The sequence below is a fragment of the Tenrec ecaudatus genome, chromosome 11 (assembly GCF_050624435.1).
Source record: "Tenrec ecaudatus isolate mTenEca1 chromosome 11, mTenEca1.hap1, whole genome shotgun sequence".
Classification (NCBI taxonomy): Eukaryota; Metazoa; Chordata; class Mammalia; order Afrosoricida; family Tenrecidae; genus Tenrec; species Tenrec ecaudatus.
Genome location: NC_134540.1, coordinates 78,059,283 through 78,078,586, shown reverse-complemented (window position 1 = coordinate 78,078,586; position 19,304 = coordinate 78,059,283). Strand labels below are relative to the sequence as shown.

The 19,304-nt window shown below is 37.7% G+C and overlaps 1 non-coding gene and 1 pseudogene across 1 annotated transcript; both read left to right on the top strand.

Moving 5' to 3' along the window:
- Positions 1 to 1,440: 1,440 nt before the first annotated feature.
- On the top strand, positions 1,441 to 1,569 carry LOC142461991 (small nucleolar RNA SNORA65). The gene has a single exon (XR_012787144.1). It is a non-coding gene; the product is annotated as a small nucleolar RNA SNORA65 (small nucleolar RNA).
- A 6,223-nt stretch (positions 1,570 to 7,792) lies between these two features.
- Positions 7,793 to 10,041, top strand: LOC142460986 (zinc finger CCCH domain-containing protein 15 pseudogene; annotated as a pseudogene).
- Positions 10,042 to 19,304: the final 9,263 nt, after the last annotated feature.

Sequence of the window (19,304 nt, the reverse complement as noted above, 5' to 3'; positions counted from 1 at the left end):
GAAGAGGACTTTATAGATTGGTATTAGACATACGGGCTTGGACTGGACTGGCTTGGGATGTCTTCTTAATGTACAATTATCCTTTATATAAAACTGTCTCTTATACACACATAAGTGTCGATGCATTTGTTTCTCTGGTCTATCCAGACAAACACACACACACACATACACACACAAACACACACACACACAAACACACACACACACACAACTTATGTTCCCATACTAAAGACTTTGGTTTGTTCCCATACCAAACACACTTAGCTCTGTGATGTCATTAGGCTTATTTCTCTCATTATTCACAAACTTCCAGGAAAAGTCTGACCCATGGTGCCATCTTAAAGGATTAACCCTCTTACCTTGGAAATAGGAGCCCAAGGCAAAATGAGTTGTGGAAACCAAAAATTAGATTGAGTTAGGAGGTTCAAGAAAATAAAATCCTACATAGTCCTACCAAGACTTATATATGAAAAGGCATTATTACTCCAAACTAAGCAGGTGACAGCATAATGGCAAAAACCTAAGTTCTTCCATATGAGAATTTGTGTACCTATAAACCTATTCAAACATTGGTTGCCCTCAGATTGATTCCAAGTGATAGTGACCTGGTATAATAACAAATAAATTAGTAATACAGTAATACTATCAGAATTGAGAGATAAGTGTGTTTTTAGGAAAGAGCTAGCTGTCAGATTTGGATGAAGGAGGAGGCTCGAGTGGAGAAGACAATTGAGAGCAGTACAAATGTAGTGAGAGAAAGTGGGAAGATTGAGATTGCCTGCCAGCACTAGAATCAGAGGCATGACTTTGGGGGTTGACAGAGCTGAATGGGACCCACCTTGCATTACTCTGTTCAGAAGCCACTAACAGAACAATGACACATATTTGCTTTCTGAAGGGAACTAGGTGATAAAATATCTGAAAAATTATTTCCTTAACAGCTCCCTTAATGAGCTCTTATCAAACTCGACTTCTGTAGATTGAATCATTTTCAGATCATTGTGGTTGAAGAAACCACAGGTGACATTTCAGACAAAGAATTGAGTCTAGAGAAAGCTTAAATAAAGAGGGTTGCTGTAGTGGGCATTTCTTTGAGCTAGGGTAACAATGACATAGCATGAAGGTGAGGGTGAGATTCCTCATATAAAAGTATCATCCTCCAACATGGAAAAAAAAAGAAGTATCGACCCATTGCAGAGGTTCTCAACCTTCCTAATGCAGTTTAATACAGTTCCTCATGTGGTCACCTTCCAACCATAAAATAATTTAATTCCTACTTCATAATTGTAATTTTGCTACTGCTATGGATTGGGTGAACCCTGTGAAAGGGTCCTTTGGCCCCCATAGGGGTCGTGACCCACAGGTTGAGAACCACTGTCTTATTGCTTGGACGAAAGAAGGAGAGGTCACGATCCAAATAAAAGTTCATTTTTTCAGACACTTGCCACTGCACCTGTCCATTCTCTGCTGGCTGGTGCAATCCAGTGGTGAGCTGAGAGTAAACCCCAGCTTAGAAAACACGGTTGTTCTTCATGTGGATTATTCTGTGCCGAAAGCACGGGGACAGTAAAAAAAAAAGTTCATTTTTAATTTTGGTCACTACTTTGAAACTAGCATCTATGGCTACATAAGCAAAAGCTCAAAAACATATAAGCAAGCCAACGCCATTGAATCAATTCTGACTCATTGTAAGCCTCTAGGGCTAGGAATGGCATCTTTGGGTTTCTGACTTTAAACCTTTATGAGAGCAAACAGTGTTGTCTTTTTCCATTGGAGAGACTGGTGGGTTCTATCCAGCTCAGGATTACAGAAGTCATAATCTGATAGTGGAAACAAGACCTAGGAGAGGACTCATCTCAGTGATACCAAAATCCATCAGTAATCTGACTTTTAATTAAAATGGTCAAAGATGATAGCAAGCAACTATATTTTCATGAGAAGTAATAATTATATTTTCATGAGAAGCAATAAATAGAGAAGAGAATTGATATACTAAAAATATAATTGGCCAAAGCTAAAAGACGAACTGCAAGACATCACAAACCAAACCAAACACAAACACTGCCATGGTGTCTCTGCTCACCACAGCGACCCTGTGGAACCGGACTATCCTCTTTGTGGAAGCAGATGGGTGCAAAGTTCCAGCCTTTCAACTAGCAACCCCATGCCGAATCCCTTACATGACCAAGCCTCTGAGCATCAAAATAGTTAAACATTCCACACTAACATAAACCCATTACCTAAAAAGCAACCGTTTATCATTAAAAATATTATCATTTCATTTTCTCCACACATAGCCTTCAGTGACATCATAACGGCACCAATGTAATCCATCAGCCCCATGGCTGCCTCGTATCTACATATGCTACAAATTTGAGTTTCATCTCTGAAAGCTAGGATTCTTGAATACACTTCTAAATTTAGACCCCAATTAATTCAATCCACCAGTGAGGCGGGTCACATTTTAGGCAGGGAGAGTGGCTACAAGCAAGGCGACCTCGTCAGGACTCAGTCCAGCACTGACTACAGCCTGACACCTGTGTTCATGTTCTCAGGTTGATTAATGAGCTGTCACTTTATTTGTTGACTGGTGAATTATTTATACTTATAAACTGCTAAATAATTTAAAGCTGATATCTTAAATTACAGCTGAGAGTGACAAGGGGAAAGTGGCATAAAACTCCAACTGGAGATCAATATCCTTGTTCTCAGGGCACTTTAAAACACAATTTCTGCTGACTGTTCTCTGAAAACAAAAATAGAAAAGTAAAAGGGTGTTGATTCTGTATAACATGTTATAATGAGTGACATGTCGCTACAGTCAAAGAGGAACTTGCTTCCAACCAAGGCAAACTTGACAAGACTCTGAAGGGCACTTAAATTTCTTAGGAAATAATAAACTTTTAAGTCAAAGTTTAATTACAAAATTCAAATTCACTGTAAGTTGTAAGCTCTGCCTGAGAGCAGCTTACTGGGGTTTGTGGCCGCAGACGATCCTAGCACCTAGCTATGTTTACCTGTGCCTGTTCTAGCCAAGAAAGAGTCCAGGTGGTCTGCAGGGCTTAAGCACTCAGGTACTAAGGGCAAGGCAGGTGGGCCAAGCCCCCCAGCCAGGTCCAAGGAGCAATATGAAACTGTCTGCTTCCTTATAGATTTACAACCTTAGAAATCCTGTGGAGCAGTTTTATTTTGCCCTTTACTGCCATAAAAAGTCAGAATTGACTCATTGGCAATGGGTTTTTAGGAATGGACTAGATAGCAACCAGAACAATAAAAGAAACAAAACAAAATATTGCATCAATGTTTGCTTCCTGTTTATGTTAGCGTAGGAGCAGTTTAGAAAGAGAATGTATTAGTGTCATTCAGGGTGGGGTAGGACTGTCAAGTGATCATGCCAGACGATGCACATTGAGAACAGAAGGAAAAACAACTTGAAGTTGGGTCTGTGAGCTGATGACAATTCTTAATCTCTTACTGATGGCACAAGGGCAGTTCAGAATGACTGAACAACATGAAGAAATGTATCTAAAACACGGTCATGGTATTGAACTCAAGGAAACTAAGTGGATGTTTATGGAACGTGGAGTGCCATTGAGTTGGCTCCAGCCCATAGCAAACCTCGGCACCAAAGAACGAAACCCTGCACAGGCCTGGGCTATCAGTACATTTGTGCCTACGCTTCTGCCCGCCGACCCAGCCACTCTGTCGGTCCAGCTCCTTGAGGGTCTCCTCTTATTTGCTACCCTTTTACTTTATCAAACATGACACACTTCTCTAGGGATTGGTATTTCCTGATAATATGACATATATATATATATATATATATATATATATATATATATACTGGTGCAGATTAAAAACTTAAGTGACTGGATATTCTTTACAAAACAATTAAGGGTGGATATAGAACAAATCCTTCAATAATGCTGATTCACTAAAACATAACTAAATTACCATGTCATTAAAAAGTACCAAAACAAAGAAATAAATGAACTCCAAACATCCCATCCAATCAGTGCTGAATCATAGTAACTCATTACAGAGCACTGAATATGAAAATAGCAGATTTCCAATTATTAGGCACTCTCAAAACAAGAGAATTGAAACAAAGTCCATTGACTTCCAAATTCACAACATGGGATATTAGTTATGGGCTTCTTCTCACTGTAGGGTGTTAAAACCTTAAGTCTAAGGAACTATTTCAGTTATTTTGATGTGCTACTGGTGTGCTTAAAGTCAAGTCCCGTTTGATTACTTGGGTTTCCAAATTGGGTCTGTTTGGTGGGGCTATGAAGGATATCATGTACCTGAGAAGAGCAAAGTTTAAAGTCTGCTTGTCTAGCACACAGCCTGGGTTATCAAGGGCTGGATAGAAATTCAGTCACGAGTGCCTGATTAGGAACAGAGTACAGGATGTAGTCTCCTATAGAGGATCTATATAAGTAATGCAAAGCATTTTATATCCAAAGGCAGGTTGCCCCTCCTGGTTTAACCACCAACAGAGGTGAATTCATATAATGTGAGTAAAAAAAAAAAAATTGTGTTTAGTAGCTCAATGTGCAACCAATTATGCCAACAACAGAATTCTTAATTTTTTAAGTTTCCTGAAGTAGATTATTATTTTTATTGCAGTGGCATTCGCATAACATAACATTAACCATTTGGAAGGGTACAATTTATTGGCATTTAGTACATGTAAAATATTGTTCATATCTATTTAGCACCAGATAATTTTTATCACTTAAAAACTCTAATATCTCCATTCATACATTTTGCCAAATACCTAGCTGTTTTCTGTCTCTACAGATTGAGTGTTTTGGATAATCCAAAACCCACGGCCATCAATTCTGACTTGTACTGACCTGATGGCTTTCCAAACCATCTCATTGATGGGAGCAGACGCCCTCCTAGTTTTCCCTGGGAGAGCTTGCTGGGGTTTCAGCTGCCAATCTGGATGAGAGCAGGCCAATTCCTATGCCATCCGACTGTGAGCAGACCAGGTGTTAACCCATCACCCCAGCAAAACCCTTTGCCATGGACTCATAGAGACCCTGTAAGACGAAGCGGACCAACACTTTGAGTATCTGAGAATTTAAATCTTTACAACAGTGTTCAGTCTTTTTTTCTTCCCTCAGTGGGATCCCACTTCTGATCTTGTGGCTAGTAGTTCAATTGTTCTCCCACAGGGCTGCCAGGGCGTCTTCTCCTGACACACACGGCCACATAACTCACAACATGCTTTCTTTCACTTGTCATAATCCTTTTGTGTGCTGTCCTTATAGCATGTATCAGTACTTAATTTATTCTGTGCTTCATTCGTTTTAAATGTGCTACATTTTATTTATCTATTATTTAATTAATGGGTATTTTTTCTTTCCATTTTGGACAATTGTGAAAAATTCTGCAGTAAAAAGATTTATAAAATATTTGTGAGTATCTATTATCGATCATTTTAGACAAAGAGCTAAGAATGGAATTGCTAGATCATATGCAATTTGGGTGCAAGAATGGTGCAAAAAATGAAACATAATGGCTGGAAAGGTGTCAGCTCACACCTACCCAGAAGCACCTTGGAAAACAGGCCTAGTGATGGACCTGCTGAACGTTGGAAGGGACTCACAGGCAACTAACGACCCAGACATCTTGTCTTTCCCTTTTAAGGAAACCATCAAGCAGTTCTCCACAATGACTTCATAATTTTACATTCTCAATAATTGCATAACTCTTATAGTGAGTGGCTGATAACTAACTTATTATTGCATGTTCTGTTCTGAAATTGTCTGTTTTAAATGCATTTGCCTAAATTTGGATAGGTCTAAATCCTCAATGATAAATTGTTTCTCAGGAGTAGAAAAAATATACCTTCTTTGTTTTATAATAGATATTGTTCAAATGGATATTAACAGATAAAAAAGTATGAGTGAATCCTTAGGCCTATGAATTATTTATTATAGGCTAGAGGAAGTCCTTATATTTTTATGTATTTTCAAGACTGCCTCATCATATTCCTTTACCAATGCTCAATGTCACTTAACTGTTTAGAGAAGGTTTATAACTACTGCAATAAAATAATGATTGTACAAACCTATTCCTGATTTTTCATTTTCTCTTTGCAGCATTTTGAATAGACATCTAATGTCATTCTGACTAAGATAAAGGTGAAATTCTGCAGGCACTAAGTCCTAAGCAAGTTCATCTCTTCTCCCTGGATTTCATAGAATTGCTTAGTAACACAATTATATTCCGTTTCCAAAATTAGATATAATCATCTCCATCCTTGAAAAGGTTAATAGACACTTAAAAACAAGGCAAGTGATTGAGTAGGTTTCTAAATTTGTGTTACTAAGATCAAATTACTTGACTCACTGTTGCTATACAAGGTAGTACCACAAAAACCAAAACCAGAACTTTTTACCCCAAAGATATGTATTTAAATATTTTTTTACAAAGCCACCTTATCACCTTCAAAGTACTCTCCATTACACTTAATACATTTCTCAAATCTGTCATTCCATTCTTGGGAACATTTTTCAAACTCAGCTGTTTGGATGGCTGGCAGCACCTCCTTCATTTATGTTTTTCTTCACCTCTTCAGCATTGTCAAATCGCTGTCTTCTCAAGTCCATCTTCGTTCAAAGAAACAAAAAGAAGATGCATGGAGTGAGGACAGGTGAGTAAGGTATGTGGGGCCAGGGAAGCATGCTGTTTTTTGCCCAAAACAGAAGCCTGGATGACTGCACTAGGAGGTGCATTGTGTGGTGGCAAACCAGTCCCCTGTCTGCCACAAATCAGGCCTTTTTTTGCACATTGTTATGCAGTCTTTTCAGAACTTCTAAATGGAGAGCTTGATTAACAGTCAGATCTGTTGCAATGAACTCCAAATGCACTATGAGTCAACATTTCATCCGTTTGGGAAGTTGATGGACGTCCAATCAACATTTCAGCTCTTTTGAAATGAGAAAACCACTTGTACATTTGAGTTTTTCCCAAAGTGCTGTCCTTGTAAGATGTATTCAACATCACAACTGTTTCTGAGGCATTTTTTCTGAGCAGGAAACAAAATTTCACAGCCACATGCTATTCTCTTAAATTGGCCATCACAAAAATGAGGTTCAAGTGAATCTGCTTTTACCGAAAAATTTACTGTGACCAGAGAGAACCTTTCCAGACAATGCCACTGAGTGCACTAACTCCAAGTGAGTTGCTCAATGCTCACGTACAGAAAAAAATGCATACCATGAAAGCTCTACTCCACTTATTTTAGGGGTGCCCCCTTGTATATTCCAAAATATTGAAGCATTTTCCATTTTAATGTCATATTTACTGCATTCATGCTGACTCTTACACAATTTTGCCCAAGCAACACATCTACTATCAACTCTATTTTTAATAAACAATTTATTTGACTGAGTCTAACTTTGTAGATACGTACTCATTGCTATCAGATTCATTCTGACTCAGCATTCTTGTAGGACACACCAGCACTGCCCACCAGGGCTTCCTGGACTGCAATTTGTGCAGACACAGTCTGCTACATCAGTCCCCCATGGCAGGTTCTAATTGCTGACTTTTTGGTTAGCAGCCAAGTACTGCATCACCGCTGTGGAGTGCAGGTTTTGTGGACAGATCCTAAATCCAAAATCAAACCCACTGCTAGAGAGCTGATTCTGACTCATAGTATTTCTATATTGTAAATCTTTATGGAAATAGATAGCCTCATCTCTTTCCTGTGAAATAGCTGGTAGGTTTGGACCACCAGTCATGCTATTAACAGTTCGACACATACTCTACGATGCCAACATGGCTTCTCTGTGGACAGACAGGTATTTAACATGTGCAAAATAAAACTCACATTTTGCCTCTAATTTGACTTCTTCCCTTAAATTTTTTACCACATCAATAATGGGCCGTTATTCATACAGTTATTCCGTTATCAGTTTTCTTGTCAATTTTAAGAACTCCCACTGACTTTCTTTGCAGGTACGTACATCATCCGGACTCGGATTTTAATGCTACTGCAACCAACAATTGCTCTAAATTTTCCATGCAAAGGTCAGCAAGCTTTGCCTTTGCATAAAATAGCTTAGACCATTTCCTCTTTGTCCTCCTGAACAAACACACCCAAGGACCCTTCAAATAACAAAATAGGTAGTAAAGGAGAAGGTCTGGATTGGAGAAATAGCATAAGGGCAGAATATTTTGGGCCTTCCCAATCAACCAAAGGTGACTCAGTCCTAGATACACTCATTCTACCTGTGGACGGAACTGGAAAGCTCTGACAGCTTCAAACAAGCTTACATCACTGACAAGGGTGATCTCTGAAGAACTCCCCCAATAATAAGCAGTCAAGGGGAAAATGTTTGTCTTCACCACGGGGCTAGGGATTCCTCTCCCCAAAGACATGTGCAGTATTTACTTATAACAGAGGTGGGTTAAAACGAAAGGTACCATATGTAACGACAGGCCCCGTGGGCAAGGAATCCCCTTTGTGTACACAGGCCTCAGTGTCTCCTCCCCTGCCTACTTATAGCAAAAAGAGCAAGGGTTCCTTCTAAACAAATATCTAGTTTGTAAAGCGCTGCCTGTTTGACCCACCAGGCCGACGGAATAATGTAAAAACAAGTGCTCAGTTGCGGAGAGCTCCATGCCGCCGTGGTTCTGATCCTGTACTTCTCCTATAGGAATTGCCAGGCCTGGGTCACCGTGCCATAATTAGGTGCCAGGTTTAAGAAGTCTCTGTCTAGGCAAGTCACTGACTCCCCAACTGAGCAACGTGAGCAGCTAAGTTCCTTCTATCCTCTTAGGCAACAGCCTCACGGAACCTTCAGGATTCCGGCTGTACTAGACAAAGAACACAATACAAAATGATACCAGGCAAATGGAAAATTAAAATGCTAGGGAGACCTGTTTTCCCTGTGGTGCAGGGTCATCGGCGGTCCAGATCTTCTTACCCCTCCTCCTCTGGTCCGAGCCCCTGATCGTGTCCAGCTATGCTTCAGTCTGGCCAGTGCCACCTCCCTCTTTAATCTCCTCCCCATCCCCCCAAGAAACAGGCTCAGGTTAGATGTAGCAAAAAGGCAAAGCAGAAGAGGAAGATCATCAAAAACAGGACTTTGGTCTGAAAAATAAGAAAGTTGTTTATAAAGGCTGTTGCAATTTCATCAACAAATTCCACTTCAGGTAGGATAACAAGAAGCTGAAAAGAAATAGAAGATATATGGCAAGAAGAGCGAATTTCAGGAACCAAAGGAACTAGTCCAACCTGTATTGAGTGCTAAAAATACAGAAATACAGGCGCAGATCCCAAATCCATGGTACGTGCATTCTTCAAACTAGGCCTGTAGCAGTTAGGTGTAAGTTCTCTCATGGCTTGACGTTGGAGAGAAAATGTGAAAAGCAACAGATTTGCCTTGATGCAAAAGATGGAAAACTTTATGAGAAAACACAGGATGGAGCCATGAACAAGAAGTGCGACGAAGTAAAAAAGAACAACACCCAAAACTCAAATGGCTCGTAAGCATAACTGTTAACCAAACAATTCAAGAATCTTTTCTTGCAAGGAAAATACAAGAAAAGATCGATACATTTGAGCAAGATATGGAAATAAGAAAAAGAGATTTCAGAGCACTAATGATCAGTGGCTGCGAGGTGTTTGCACACCATCCTGAACTGGTGGATGCAGACGATATTGAAGAAGCAGATAATACCTCTTACACCCAGGGACTAGGTGGTGAAGGGGTTGATGATACCGCCAATGTAAATGACGAGAGATGTAAGCCTGTGCTTTCCAAGCGATGTAGATGAGACAGGTATTACAGTAGCCAACCTTGACCGAGTAAGCACATATACTTCAGAAAAAAGATGAAGTCAAATTATGTGACACTTCCAAAGGCAGGTTGGAAAATGGAGAAAGATGTAATTTGGAAGAGGAAAATGAAGGGGCAGAACATGAAAATAGATGCTGTTCCTGTTGATGAAGATCTCTCCATTGGGGAAAATTTGGATGAGCTACAAGAAGAATAAAACACCCTTTATTTATAAGAATGGCATCAAACAAGTTAATGAACGGATGAAGTCAGCTCACCATGAGCTGATATTGAAGACATTGATTTTTTGACCTAGAATTCTTCAAGGATGTTTACCCATGCTGAATGTGAAAAAATAGGAATATTCTCCATACATCTTCTTCCTGACTTTGGCTTCATAGTAAGTTCAGAGGAGTGCATGACAAATTGACATATAATGGCAATTCAGAAAAGGATTGATTATTTTAATTTTCTACTCAAGTAGGAAGTGTAACTGTTTTTTCCAACGTTGGAATTTCATTGGGCATGTGTTATTACCAGGAACAAGATAAACCTAGATATAAAACTTCATGGAAAAAAATGAAATAAAAAAGATTTTTTTTCATGGAGCTCTAAAATTGTTAGGCTTTATAGATAAGGTTATCACTTGAAAATGGAGGATGACTACATCATTATATAATTGCTAAATCACACCTTCACATAGATATCAAATTAAATCATCACAGAATCGAAAAACCTAAGAATTATGACTCAGCCATTTTGACATGTAACATTCATAATTACAGGGCCACTCTTCTCTCACAACCTCAGCTTTTGTTACTGCCAGGTATACATCCTTAATATGAAAAATAGTCTGAAGTAGGTAGTTTACTTTTGTCTGAGATGAAAAATGCAAGATGGTAAGAGAGGTGATAAGTGGATTTATATGTGAGAGGGCTTCAAAACTTCATAAAAGCTAATGTGAACATTCTTAGGTGGGGAAAAGTTAAATATGTATATCCCAACACCACAACAACCACTTTGAAATGACACAATGATACCCAGCGGGCCTTTAAAACATGCATGTAAAATGGGATTAAAAGATAATAGCATTTTATATGAAGTTTTAGTGAAGTGTGAAAACCTTATGCTCATCAAGCAGTAGAGGTAAGTAGGAGAAACAGATTCATATTCTTTATTGGGGACTTCAATGATCTCCTCTTAGCAACTACTACAGAGATAACTATAGAATTGATCGCATTCTATTCCAGCTCATCATGCGGAGTCACTCTCACTCACCTGCTAAACCACTGAAAATCCAGCTCTAGGAAAGTTGACTCTAAACCTTAAGTATCGCAGTTTTAAAACCATTCTGTGCATTGACCTTGCATCCGGAATCATTACTGAATTCTTCTATTAGATTCAAGTGTTCTGGAGGAATCTTTAGGGTGTTCTAAGTATACAACCATAGCTACAAGTAAAAGGTTTCATTTTCACCTTCTGGATCCGGATACCATTTAATTCTCTTTCTTGCCTTATTGCATTGGCTAGGATTTCCAGTATATTTCAAACAGAAATACAGATGTGTGGGTAAGCATAGGAAATACATATGTGTGGGTAAGCATAGGAAATACATATGTGCTTACATATATATATATATATATATATATATATATATATATATATATATATATATATATATATATATAATTTTTGCTCTTAATGCTCAGACACAGGTTTAATGCAATCTAAAGTTCTCTGTTGTAATTTCCTATGTAAATGCTATTCCCAATAAAAGGAATGGGTGGGAGCAAAAAGGGCTCTATTTTCCAAGCCTTCTTGGAGAAAGGTCAATTCTTAGATGTAGCTGGATCATCATATAGTCCCCAAACCCAGTAAGAGTATGTCTGAATAGGTATATGCTTATGTGTATACACACAGAGACATATATATCTATACACTATATCTATAGCTATCTATGTAACTATACTTTTCTTCTTATATCTACTTAACTATCTCAAAAAGACATAGAAGATAACCCTTGTTCAAGTCTGGGAATATCTGAACAGCATAATATATATAGCAATGGCTTATATCCCAAAGAATAAAATGTGTATGCATGTGTCTATATTACTATAAATAACCAAACAATACTTAAAAATAGAGATAAGCAACAGATTCTCCTATGTTTACAAATTTCTTAAAGAAGAGTTACTGATAATAACTGTAGATATAATATACCCTTGTCAAAGGTAGACTATACTTAGTAATTTATTTTTAACTGATAGCATATGAAAGGGGACAATACTAACTTCACAATGCAAAAAGTTGGAGATAATTAACAACATTGCTAATCTAATAAACTTTACTAGATTCACCTCATGCTCCATACTTCTACAAGCCACTGACAGTCAAGTCCTGAATGAATACACAGTGTAAAACAGGCACATTCCCATCTATGAGAGTGAAATCTCTTGTTTGTATTAACCACTGATTTCTAATATCTCTTGTTTGTTTGTTTTCTTGTTTAGAATTCCTTGCATTTTTATCTGTATGTATAGTTTGCTTAGTGACCTTAATTTCCTCCTCACATGTTTTTACTTTAACTTATTTAAATTATCTCTGTCCAGCTCTGTAACCACATGATTTTCTCTATCAGACAATTAAGAGACTTGATAACCACTTATAAGATTACATTTCTTTGCCTAGGAATAATTGCATTTTAAAAGAGAATGGAAGGAATTAGGCATTCTTAGAGGACTTAATCTCTCGTAATGGTGAAGTTTCATGAATCAGTTAGAAAGCTAATATTGTAGGGTGGAGAGGGAAGAATTGGGAGTTGTTAAAAATGTATTTATTGGCATGTGAGTGAACAAATGAAACCAGGTAGATGACTATTCTGTAGTAGGCCACTTGCCACTGCCTTGCAAACTACATGAGAAAGTACATCCAGTATCATGGATAGGAGTGAAATTTGTTACTTTAAGATTTTTAGGAAAACATTTGAATATTTAAACTTAAGTACATTATTTGGATAAAGTATATATTTACTTGCCATTTGAAAATAGCTGGATTATTTCCACTCATCTTTAAATACTTCTATGAAAGTGTAACAGATAAGATATCAAAAGCCATGCTCTATAAGAAATCTATGATTGGTTAATCATATGCACAAGGAAGTATGGTGTTCGAATATTATAAAATATCATTAAATACCACTTCGTTTGAAATTGTGAAACTTGGCATTCCTTAATGGACAATTGGGTGGAATCATAATGAAATAAAGAAGGTATTAGGGTGCATGGCACTGAAGGTCCTTCAGTTTCTAGAGTCTAATGAATCCTGCAGCTCCTTGTATTGCTGGCTGGAGACTACCCACACATCCGGACCTCCTCTCTCAAATGTCGCTCTACTTTTCACACTTACTCTGCATAGTTTTACGCTTTTCCAAAATGAAAAAGAAACAAAAAACCTTTGACATTTGCTGTTTTCCAAGTCAGATTGTAGATTTTTGCTTGTTTGAAGGTTCTTGTTGTATTGCTTCCTTCCCTCTAATTATCCATTCTCAGAGAGCAAGGGTGTTAAGTATAAATTATTTTAACTTTCAATTCCCAATGTTGAGAACAGGCATTCTGTACATATTGGGTGAATGAACCGTTGAAAAGGCATGTTAAAAACTATGCATTAATTCCTTTCCCCACATATCTCCATTTGTAAAAGGTCCAGCTCTCAAGAACCAGCAGTCCTTTCAGATCATATACTACCATTATTATTTAAAATATTTTCATTACAGTAATTCAAATTGTCCAAATTGAAAAAGCATCAAAACCAATAACTTTAGAATGTTTGTAGAAGCTGGAGGTTAAGCTTTGTGTGGCTAACTGCACCAGGCCAATAGTTCAAATCCACTAGCAGCTGCATGGGCGGAATGAGAACCTCTGCTTCCAGAAAGATTTGTTTGGTTGGTTTGGGTCTTTGCATATCCTACAGGATTACTCTATGGCAGGATAAACTCCATAGTAATACGTTAAAGGTATAGAAGATCATTATTTAATAAAGAAAACATAACAAAAATAAAATGGGTGAAAATAGTTTAAATTCCTATCTATCAAAGAAACAATGGGACCTTACTGGTGTCTATTTTTCTCGGGCTTATGACAACATATCCTATATGTTTGCCATTTGAGAATTAATGTATTTGAGGAGGAAAGAAGACACCTTAAAGACAGTGATGCAGACAATGAAAGGGCACGGGCATACATTTGCAACGTAGCAGTGGAGTTCTTCTGTTGGCCCATCTTAGTACTGTTTACATGGAAGCAAAACTATCGGTTCATCAAGCCCTTCTAAGTGGAGAAATATAGCTATCTCATGGTGAGATATGAAAGTTCCTCTCATTGTATAAGTAGAGCTGAGTAACTTTTTTCTGTGAATTGACAGATAATACATACTATAAGCTTTTCTTCTGGTTTAGCAAAGGTAATTATAGAGAATATATAAAATTGCACATCGATATGCTTCAATAGGATTTTATCCATAAAATAGGTAGCTTGGCTCACAAATCATAGTTTTCCAACTTTGGTGCTGTATGGATAGATGAGGCTACACTGTCAAATATATAAAATTTGAATTAAATGACTCTAAATAGTTTGCAAACATATTAAATGTTGATCTGCCTTCAAAAGAAGATAATGGAACTTAGTATGCTTACATTGTGTCTTAAGCAAGTAAAAATATGCTATTGCAAAATTTGTACCATAGACCTACCATAATCTATGCATAGACCTTCATTCGGTAACATAGATAGGCTGATTAAGTAATATTCCAAGTAGTGATTATATTATTATCAGCCCATTTGCTACTTATTGTATTTCCATACTGCAGTCTTTGAAAACGATGCCACACACCACATGGACCTGGTTCGTAGGTTCTTACAGTGGGTACGGTTACATTACCTCTGAATTTCATATCAAATGTGAAGTTTACAGTGAAGTGGCCAGGAGAATATTGTACTTTGAAAGGTGTCCTAAGGAAAGTGAAGCATAGCAGTCGCAAGGGGATATAGTCTCTATTGCAAATACTAACATCTCCTATTTTCGCACATAAACAATCCTAGAAAATACACAAGGGAGTTCCACTGATTTTCCATTTTAAAATATTTGCAAAAACAAGGGCTGGGTCAGATTTAGTCCTTATGCCACTGGATATGAACCATTTTCTAGATGAGGTGATGAGGTAACTTTGCCAAAATCTAATTGGATCCTCTTTGAGCCCTTCATTATGTAGGTATAACGTAAATGTCCCTATATACACACTTCGGAGTAACAAGGCAAAGCTAACTAGGCACAAAATCAGCATAGACAGAATTTACAGGGTAGAAGCTTTCCTTAATCAATTTGGTTAGTCCTGAATAGAGGTAATTTTTCTACCAGACTTTGTGTAGAACCGTCCCGGATTTTTGGATGATCAGCAAAGGAGAGAATCTGATTTAATCAGAACGAAATAGGCACCAGCCTTAAGATCCAAAAGAGCGAAGCCCATTTTCTGATTATCTCCCACAAATTCTGACTTTTCTGAGTCTGCCTGAGACTTTTCTATAGTCTCCAATGTAATCGTGGGCCCATTTTTCTCTTTATTCTCTACACACTCTTCATATGTGTTACTCACTGGCAGCCCGAAACTATGCAATTGTCCTGTGGTTTTTCTCTCAGCTTCTAATTCTCCTATTGTGAAGCCTCCGACACCATAACTATTATTTATTTTGTATCTTTACCCATATCATCTTGGCTCCCAATTTAGGTCCCTAATCTACCTAAATCATTCTGCTAACCAAGTTAAATCCCAGAGCTTAGAGCAGCCACAGGAAAGGTTTCCTGCATCGACTCCTAGTGCTTTAATTGAAATTAAAGTAAATTATTCACACAGCGCACATTCGTGTTGGCGCAGCTCCTTCTGCCTTCTTCCCAAACAACATTATGCGTTATGCCAAACTAAACTCATTTCCATTTTTGATATGGCTAATGAGTGGAAGAGGAGGAGAATGTCGTAGACAGAGGATAGCTTGATTCCAGTCAGGCACGAAGACGAAACAAGAACTCCCAGACTTCTCTTGTGGACAGACAGGCAATGTAACCTTACGATATAAGACTATGTAAATGAAATGTTCCCAAGACTTGGTACATTAATTGATAAGAATGTGAAAGAACTGTTAGATTTCAAGTTACCTTTTTTTTTTGAATTTGTATTTTCTTTTTGTTCATGTCTTGATCAAAACTAGTATCAATGTGGTAAATGTAATATACATATCTGTATGTTAACAACTTAAATTTTGTATGGCGGAGGCAATTAGGAGAAAGCGAATATTGGTTAACATTGGCTAATGTTGGCAAAGAACATCGATAGTACCATGGTGTGCCAAAAACATAAACAGATCTATCTTGGAAGAAGAGCAACCACTTTGTGTCTTAGAGGCAAGGATGCTGAGACTTCGCCTCAAGTCCGGACGTGTTACCAGGAGACACCTGTCTTTGGAGAGGGCCACGATGCTTGGTAAAGTAGTGGGGAAGAACAAAAGGGAAAGGTCCTCAATGACCTGCATGCACACAATGGCTGCAATGATGGGTCCAGCATAAACACATTGGTGAGGATGACTCAGGACTAGGCCATGTTCCATCCGGTTATACAGAGGGGTGCTAAGAGTCCAAACCAACTCTGTGGGACCCCACAACAACAAATATTAACAGAATTTTATTTTTAAACAGCTATAGTAAAAATATCCTTATCAGTAATCAACTAGGAAAAAGCTTATATACATCACGATTTTGAAGATCAACTGCATAAGGTAAATTTTTGTAACTCAAAATTCAAACCAAATCCATTGCCACCAAGTCTGTTCTTATTCATAGTGCTCGTTTATGGCTTCTGATTGGCATGCCACATATTTCAGTCAAGCTTCCAAGGCTATAAATCACCACAGTAGCAAACAATCTCATCTTTCTTTCAAAGAGTGGCTGGTGATTTTGAATCTCAGACCTTGCAGTTTATAATACAATGTTTACCTAGCAGCACAGTCAGGAAAGAAGAATTAAATGATATGTCTTCTCACAAAAAAAAAATATTGGAACCCTAAGCCTATGGACGTGTTCTCATTTGGGAACAGGGTAGTCTTTGTTATGTTATTAAGGCCTCATCAGTGTAGGGTATGTCTTAAACCTGATCACTTTTGAAATTATAAAAGAGCTTGAATTCAGATACTAGTTGGCATAAAAGACGGAAGAAGAGGTCACATGCAGATTGACAAGAAATCATGGATTTCCAGCAACTATAAACTGAATAGATAAAGAAGACAGTTAAATCCTGAATTCAAATTTTTATACCTCCAGAATTGTAAGGAAATAAATTTATGTTCTTTAAAGTTACCCACTCATGGTATTCCTGCTACAGAACCACTATGAAATTAAAATAGTTCAAATATATACACACACACACACACACACACACACACTAAGGGGAAATATTTGATAAAAACACATTATTACTTCCAATATTGTTGATGAATAGTGATTTTCCATGTCCCTTTCTTTTTGTTTCTAATATTTTCCAAAAAAATAGTGAATCATAAGTATGACCTTTCCAATAATAAAAAATTGGTAGAGAGTAAGGCTATATTTAAAATCTGGTCAAAGTCTTTACAAGTACAAGGATGCTTAAAAGTGACTGATGCTCCTGTGATAAGATTTAACTCTATTTTAGCCCACACTTGAAGTACCTTTGACATATTCTGTTTACAAATAGGAATGCCGGTAGCACAGGGAATTACATGTTTGACATCTAACTAGTTTGATGCCTAAGTTTGCACCCATCAGCCACTCCACAGGAGAAAAATCAGGCTGACTGCTCCCCTTAAGAGTGACATTCCCTGAAGCCCACATGCACAGTACCACTCTCTGTTATAGGGACACTGTGCATAGGAATCAACTTAATGGCAACTATTTGAGGGTGTGTGTGTGTGTGTGTGTGTGTGTTTCTTAACACACACATGTCTTTTCGTGTCTACTAGAGCCACTATTCTTTATAGGATTTTAATAAAGTAGTGTAATTAACCTGAAAATAAATTCTGCCATTTGATGATATGGAACCAGGAATCCATTGGCACTGTTTGCAATGCATGTGAAAATGAGTTTCTATAAAGTGAAACAAATACAGAATAGTAAAGAGAGTGGGGCACTGTGAAGATAATAATTAAATCTATTGAATACAAAGTGTTGTATTTTTCCGTTTATCTCAGTGGCACCACTGACAAATTACAGCTCCAAATTAGGCAAAGGTTTGGCTAAAACTACTAAGTTGCATCAAAATTAGTGGTAGGCTTGTTAACAACCAGTAGGATACCATAACCTGGTTCCTGAAAGTGGGGAGAGCTACAAACACTTGCTGATGAAGATCAAAGGGTTACAACTCAGAGAAAACAAAGACGCTCATAACTGAACCAGGAGACAGCATCGTGAGAACTGGGGAAATGACTGTCGTAGTCGAGGGTTTCCTTTACTTGGATCCAGAACCAATGCTCATAAGAGTAGCAGTCCAAACAAACAAACAAACAAACAAACAAAAACCCAAAGAATTTAAAGCATTGGGCAAATCTGCTACACAAGAACTCTTTAAAGTATTAAAGAACAAAGAGTTAACTTTGAGGACCAAGTAAATTGCTCCTGATTCAAACCATGATATTTTCAACCGCCTCACATGTGTGTGAAAATTTGAAAACATAAGGAAGTTTCAAAAAGGATCAATGCATTTGAATTATGATGCCATTGAGGACCAGAAGAACAAGGAATTCTGTCTTAGAAATATGGTCAGAAGACTCCTTTAAAGCAAGCGTGGCCGTACTTAGTCTCCCATGCTTTGGGCGTGTGATCAGGAGAGGCTCCCTGGGAAAGGATACCGATATGCTTAATAAAGTGAGAAAGAGGAAGATCAGTAAGGTGGATTGAAACAGTGATGATTTACCAGCAATATTTATTCTAGATCTAAAAACATAGAGGTCACAAATATTAGCTCTTTAAATATTTCCAAAAAGAACGTGGGAAGGAAAACAAACGAACAAACAAAAAAACCAATGCTTTTTGTGAAGCACCAGAAAAACTTTGTAAGTCATCCCTGGAGACTTATGGCTAGTTACTATGATGCCCAAAATAATTCATACATTTCACTTGACTTGTCCATCAAGCATCAGTGACTTCTCTTATTTTTCCCTCTCTGTTAAATTTAAACTCAACTAACTCAATAGTCCTGAGGAAAAACAAAACAAAATGTTGTCAGGTAAATTATATGTATCTGTTTAGAAGGTTGTCTTCCTCAAAGGTGTGTTGTATTACTTATTACAATATGTAAATATTTATTGTGTGTGAAGCACACATATTCTTCAAAAACTGCACAAACATATCCTATGTCAACAATGTGGTCTGTGCACTGCCAGCATGTGTATTCTGGTTAGACGACCCCGTTACCAGGAGAGAG